This window comes from Ailuropoda melanoleuca, chromosome 14 (genome assembly GCF_002007445.2).
Source record: "Ailuropoda melanoleuca isolate Jingjing chromosome 14, ASM200744v2, whole genome shotgun sequence".
Classification (NCBI taxonomy): Eukaryota; Metazoa; Chordata; class Mammalia; order Carnivora; family Ursidae; genus Ailuropoda; species Ailuropoda melanoleuca.
This window is the reverse complement of record NC_048231.1, coordinates 11,874,345-11,881,325: the sequence shown is the minus strand read 5'-3', so window position 1 is coordinate 11,881,325 and position 6,981 is coordinate 11,874,345.

The window sequence follows — 6,981 nt, the reverse complement described above, 5'->3', positions numbered from 1 at the left end:
TCTGTACTCTCTCTGTTTTTCTTTTAACTCTAAGTTCATATTGTCAAATTGTTTTTCTCAAAAGGTTTGGAAACCAGTTAGTCACACAGTGAAGTATGACATTACCAACTTCTCCAGAATCTGGCTACCACTGAGCGTTGTCATTTTTGTTTTTAGTGCCAATTAAGTAGCAAAAAAACGTTTTAAGTGATTGAATAATTTCTCATCTTTGATTTTGCTTTTATGAAATGTCTGATTTTTTATGTGGTAAGATTTTTAGCTTTTTATTTTGACATAATTTCAAGCTTATAGAAAATTTGCAGGAGCAGTATAAAAAGTACCTACATATATATTTTTTGCCCAAATTCCTCATATATTAACATCTTTCCATACTTGTTTTATTCTTTAATTTCTTTCAACTCTTACTGTCATTTGCTCTCTCTCTCTATATATGTATATATATAATACATATACTTACACCTTTAATTTCAGATTGAGAGTCTGTTGCATATCCTAAAATCAAGGACATTCACTTACATAGCCGCAGTACAATTATCAAAATTAAGCTGGCATGGTACTACTATCTAATCTGTAGATCTTATTTAGATCTTGCCAGTGGTGCCAAGAAATTACAGCAAAATAATAAATTCACAGCAAAAGAATATCTTGAATTATGCATTGGATTTAGTTGCCCTGTGTGTTAGTTTGCTTTGATCTGGAACAATTCTTTAATCTCCCTTGTTTTCCATGACTTGATATTTAAAGGGTTTAGAGCAGTTATTTTGTTGACTGTCTTTCAGTTTGGGTTTGTATGATATATTTTCATGATTAAATTCACCTCACGCGTTTTTGTCGGGAATACCACAAAAAGGTGCTTATGGAGCCACATGCTGTCAGTTTGCCCCATTTCTGGTAATGTTAACTTTGATCACTTGGTTAAAGTAATGTTTGTTAGGTTACTCCACTGTAAAGTTACTATTTTTTCCTTCTGTAATTTATAGGTATCTTGTGGGGGAAATAGTGTAAGACTCTGTAAATATCCTATTACTCTGAACCTTTTACCCAGTAGTTAGCATCCATTGATCATTTTTCTCTGGATCATTTATTACTATGTTGGTTGCCCAATGTCCATTTTCTACTTCCATCAGTTCTTCTATATTTATTGTTGGGGTTTTTTTGGTTTCTCTTTTTGTTTGTTTGTTTTTTGCTATAAAGAATAGCTTTCCTTTCTTCCCTGCTTATTTATATCATTGTGGACTTGTGGACTCCTGGATTTTTAATGTATTCAACAAGTTATATTTCTTTACTATCATTATTTACATTGCTGCTCACATTGTCTCAGATTGGGCCAATGGGGGTCCCTTCAAGCTGATTCCTGTGTCCTTTTGAAATGACTCTGTCATTTATTGAGCATTTTCTTTTCTTTTTTTTTTTTTTTAAAGATTTTATTTATTTATTTGACAGAGATAGAGACAGCCAGTGAGAGAANCTTTTGAAATGACTCTGTCATTTATTGAGCATTTTCTTTTCTTTTTTTTTTTTTTTAAAGATTTTATTTATTTATTTGACAGAGATAGAGACAGCCAGTGAGAGAGGGAACACAAGCAGAGGAAGTGGTAGAGAAAGAAGCAGGCTCATAGCGGAGGAGCCTGATGTGGGTCGATCCCGTAACGCCGGGATCACGCCCTGAGCCGAAGGCAGACGCTTAACCGCTGTGCCACCCAGGCGCCCCTATTGAGCATTTTCTTTATGTGTTAGCACAATAGCATATTTCAGGCTTATTCTAACCCTGGAGTCAGCCATTTCTCTAAGGACCCCTGGTACTTTTGGTGGAAAATGCATTTGGAAACCCAAGATCTGTGTGCTACATATGCTCGTTTGCTACTGGGGTGTCATTGCTTCTAGGCCTTCTCAGTTGACAATTAAGAAATAGATATATACATACATGTGTGAATGAATATGTAATACATCCACACACATCAGTATCTGTTTGTTGTATGTATAAAAAGCCATCAGTTCACACTGATACCGTCAATTGCGTTCATGACCACTGGGTTCACTGTTCTCTTCCATATTTGTAACTGTCTTCCACATTGATGAGAATTCTGGTTTCTGTTCTCTGTAATGTTATTTGCTTAATTCTAGAATAACAAAGTTTTAGAATTGCTAACCTATACTACTGCAAAAAAGAGACCTTTAAGAGTTCAGTATTTGCTTAGGGTTCTTTTTGTTTTTGGCTCAAGGATTATATATATAGTTCATATACTGTGTTTAAAAATTACTTGGATTAATTTTTTTTCCTCTTCATAGTGGTTACATTACTCACTTATTAAATGGTTCATTACATTTGGTTCTGTTTTTAGTTCCAGTTTAGTTTTCCACTCATCTTATTCTTTCTGCTTTGTTGTTGTAGTATTGTTTTGAGCTGTATGAGATAACTAATGTGGTTCTAAATGTCAGAGCTGTCCAAAAGAGATTCTCAGTACCACACCCCTTCTTCCTCACCTGCATTCATTTCTTCTGTCTTTTCCATTCCTACTTCCCCAAAATAACCAGATAGTTTCTAGTTTACCTTTACTAGATTTCTTTTCTACAAAGGAATAGATATTTTCTCATTTCCCCTCACATAAAGGGCAACGTATTTTATAAAATTTTGCACTTTGCTTATTTTCCATTTATTTCAGCATGAACTTGAGACATAAAGATCCTAACTCTTTGTCATATTTGCTTCAAGTATTTTTCCAGTTTTTTTCAACAAAGCTTTTCTTTCAACTATATTATAAAATAAATACCACTTACAGAAAAGTACACAAAGTAATAAGAGTACAGCTCATTATACTTGTGTAAATCTTGCAGGTGAAGAAGTTGAGCCCTGCCGATACCCCAGAATCTCCATTATGTCCTCTCCTAATCGCAACTTTTGTCCTTCTGATCGTAGATCCCCGTTAGCCTAGTTTTATGGTTAATCACTTGTTTTCTTTAAATTTTTACTATGTAACCGTGCATCTCTAAATAATTGTATGGTTTTGGTTGCCTTTTTATTTTTGATATAAATGGATTCAGTATTTCATGTATGTCTTCTTTTGTTCAATATTATTTTTATGAGGTTCATCAAAGTTGTTTCATGTTATTGTAGTTCTTTTCACTTCTGTGTAGCATTCCTTTACATAAATATGTCACAGCTTTTAAAAATGTGTTTTAATGGTGTTGGACATTTGGATTGTTACAGTTTTTGGTTATTGTGAAAAACTGCTTTTATGAATATTCTTGTACTTTCCTATATCATAGGCTGAATTGTATGTCTGTCCCCCAGTACCTCAGAATGTGACATTATTGGGAAATAGGGTCATTGCATATGTAGTTAACCAAGATGAGGTCATGCTAATCTTAATTAGGCTGGACCCCTAATCCAGTATGACTGATGTCTTTATAAAAAAGAAGGCCATGGGAAGAGACAACAGGAGAACACCATGTGAAGATGAAGGACTGGAGTGATCCATCTACAAGCCTTGGAATTCCAGAAATTATCAGCAAATCACCAGAAGCTAGGAAGAAGCAAGGAAAAATTCCCCTTTTCAGGAGGAGCATGGCCCTACTGACAACCTTGATTTTGGACTTCTGGCCTTCAGAACTTTGAGACAATAAATTTCTATTGCTTTAAACCACCAGTTTGTGGTACTTTGTTTTGGGAGCCCTAGGAAACCAGGGTACGTGCGTTCGTGTTACTGTTTTACTCAAATTGCTGGGTCACAAGTATGCCTTTATACTACTTCCATTGATAATGCTAAACTATTTTTCAGAGTTGCTCTATCAGTTTATACTCTAATCAGCAGTTTATGAAACTTCCTGTTGTTCCCCATCTTTGTTGACCCTTGATACTATCAATTAAAGAAAAATGTGGTTATTCTGATGGGTGTACAGTGATACCTTATTGAAGCTGAAATTTGTATTTCCTGGTATTGATGACATTAAGCATCCTTTCATGATTATTGGCTATTTGAATATCTGTTTTTGTGAAGTGTGTCTTTTGCACATTTTTCTGGGTGTTTTTGTTTTTTTTTTCCCTTCGTCATACAGAGTCTTAATAGTTCTTGGTGTGTTTTGGTTAAGAGTCTTTTGTCCCTTATATGTATTGTGTTTAAATATATCTTTTCCATTCTGGCTTGCCTTTTTATTGGTGGTAGCCTAAAAATGAGTAGAAGTTCTTAATTTTAATGTAGCTCGGTTTATCAATCTTTTCCATTTTGTGTCTTATTTGAGGTTTTTCTCTTCATTGAGTTTATGAAGATGTTTCTTCCTATGTCTATTTAGAAGCCCCATTATTATACATTTCACATTCAGGAATGTGATCCATTTGGTGGAGATTGACCCATGGATCAATTTGGGGAGAACTGACATTTTAGCAATATCACATCTTCAGAACCACAGACATGCTATATTTCTCCATTTATTTAGGTTTTCTTTAACTTCAGAGTTTTGAGAATACAGGTCTTGTACATTTTGTTAAATTTATCCTGAGGGATGCCTGGGTGGCTCAGTTGGTTAAGCATCTGCTTTCGGCTCAGGTCAGGATCCCAGGTCCTGGGATTGAGTCCTGCATCGGGCTCCTCGGTTGGCAGGGAGCCTGCTTCTCTTCTTCCTTTGCCTGCCGCTCTCCCTGCTTGTGTGCGCTCTCTGTCTCTCTCTGACAAATAAATAAAATCTTTAAAAAATAATAAATTTATTCTGAGACATGTTTTTTTGATACTGTTATAAAAGATTTTTTAAAGTTTTTTTATTATAATATTTTTTTTATTGTATTATGTTAGTCATCATACAGTACATCCCTGGTTTTTGATGTAAAGTTCCATGATTCGTTAGTTGCGTATAACACCCAGTGCACCATGCAATATGTGCCCTCCTTACTACCCATCACCAGCCTATCCCAATCCCCCCACCCCCTCCCCTCTGAAGCCCTCAGTTTGTTTCTCATAGTCCATAGTCTCTCATGCTTCATTCCCCCTTCTGATTACCCCCCCCTTTCTTTATCCCTTTCTTTTCCTACCGATCTTCCTAGTTCTTATGATCCATAGATGAGAGAAACCATATGATAATTGTCTTAATTTACATTTTATCTTAATATATAGACATATAGTTGTGTTTTTTTGNTCTTATGATCCATAGATGAGAGAAACCATATGATAATTGTCTTAATTTACATTTTATCTTAATATATAGACATATAGTTGTGTTTTTTTGTATATTCGACCTTGTAGCCTGTTACTTTGCTAAATTCAAGTTTTAGTTCTGGTGGGTTTTTTTTTTTCATTGCTTAGGATTTTCTACATCCATGATGTCACCTGGGAATAAAAAGAGTCTTATTTCCTTTCAGTCTTGTACCTTTTTAAAAAATTGTGGTAAAATATAAATAACAAAATTTATCATTTTAGCCATTTTTAAGTATGTAGTTGAGTGGCATTAAGTACATTCATGTTATTATGCAACCATCACCATCCATCTCCAGAACTTTTTCATCATCCCAAACTGAAACTCCATACTCATTAAACAGTGACTCCTCTTTGCCCCTTCCCCAGACCCTGCTAACCAGCGTTACTATGTCACTATGGTTTTGGCTATTCTAGGTGCCTCATACAAATGGAATCATACAATATTTGTATATTTGTGTCTGGTTTATTTTAGTTAACGTAAGGTGTTCAGAGTTCATCTATATTCGAATAAGTGTCAGAATTTTGTTTTTAAGGCTAAGTAATACTCCATTGTATGTATGTACGTGCGTATTCACACACATTCTGTTCATTCAGTCAGTGGACATTTGAGTTTCCACATTTTGACTATTGTGAATAATGCTGCTGTAAACGTTTATGTACAAATATGTTTGAGTTCCTGCTTTCAGTTCTTTTGAGTGTGCACCCAAAAATGGTAATTGTGTTTTTTTGAGGAATTGCCATACTGTTTTCCGTGACAGCTGCATCATTTTACATTCCAGCCAACCATGTACAAGGTTTCTGTTTCTCCACATCCTCACCAACACTTGTTGGTTATTGGGAGTTTGTTTTGTTTTGTTTTTGGTTTTGTTTTTTTGAAATGAGCCATCCTAATGGATGTGAAGTGGTGTCTCATTGTGGGTTTGGTTTGCATTTACCTCATACAGTTCTGACATCAATTCCAATGTGTGTATTTTTTCCACACCACCAAGCAATTCTCTGAGACACCAGCTGGTTGTCCTACAGTTCATCTCAGTTCTGACACCATCTACTTGGAGACAGTGTCAGATCCACAGGTTAAGGGCTCAGTCTACAAGACTACCCACTTCGGATGCCAATTTACAAGTCCAGGTTTTCTCCTGGGTCTCTTGACTGCTTGGCTATAAGAGGTGCCCATGACCTCCTCTTCCAGTTAGATTAATTTGCTAGAGTGGCTCACAGAACTCAGAGAAACAATTTACTTACTAGATTACCAGTTTGTTTATGAAAGTTGTTAATATAATTCAGGAACAGCCAGTTGGAAGAGATGTGTAGGGCAAGGTATGTGGGAAGGGGTACAGAGCTGCTTTCTATGACCTTCCTGGATGTGCTACTCTTCTCAAATCATCACATGTTCACCATCTCAGAAGCTCCTTGAACCCTGTCCGTTTGGGCTTTTATAAATTTTTTTTTAAGATTTTATTTATTTATTCGACAGAGAGACAGCCAGCGAGAGAGGGAACACAAGCAGGGGGAGTGGGAGAGGAAGAAGCAGGCTCATAGCGGAGGAGCCTGATGTGGGGCTTGATCCCAGAACGCTGGGATCACGCCCTGAGCTGAAGGCAGACGCTTAACCGCTGTGCCACCCAGGCGCCCCTGGGCTTTTATGAAGGCTTCTTTACATTGAGATGATTGGTTAAGTCATTGGCTATTAGTGATTGAAGTTTCTCCATCCCTTTTACCCTTGAGGTGGGGTGGGGGTGGGACTGAAAAATCCCAACCCTCTAGCCACATGGTTGGTTCTTCAGGTGACCAGCCC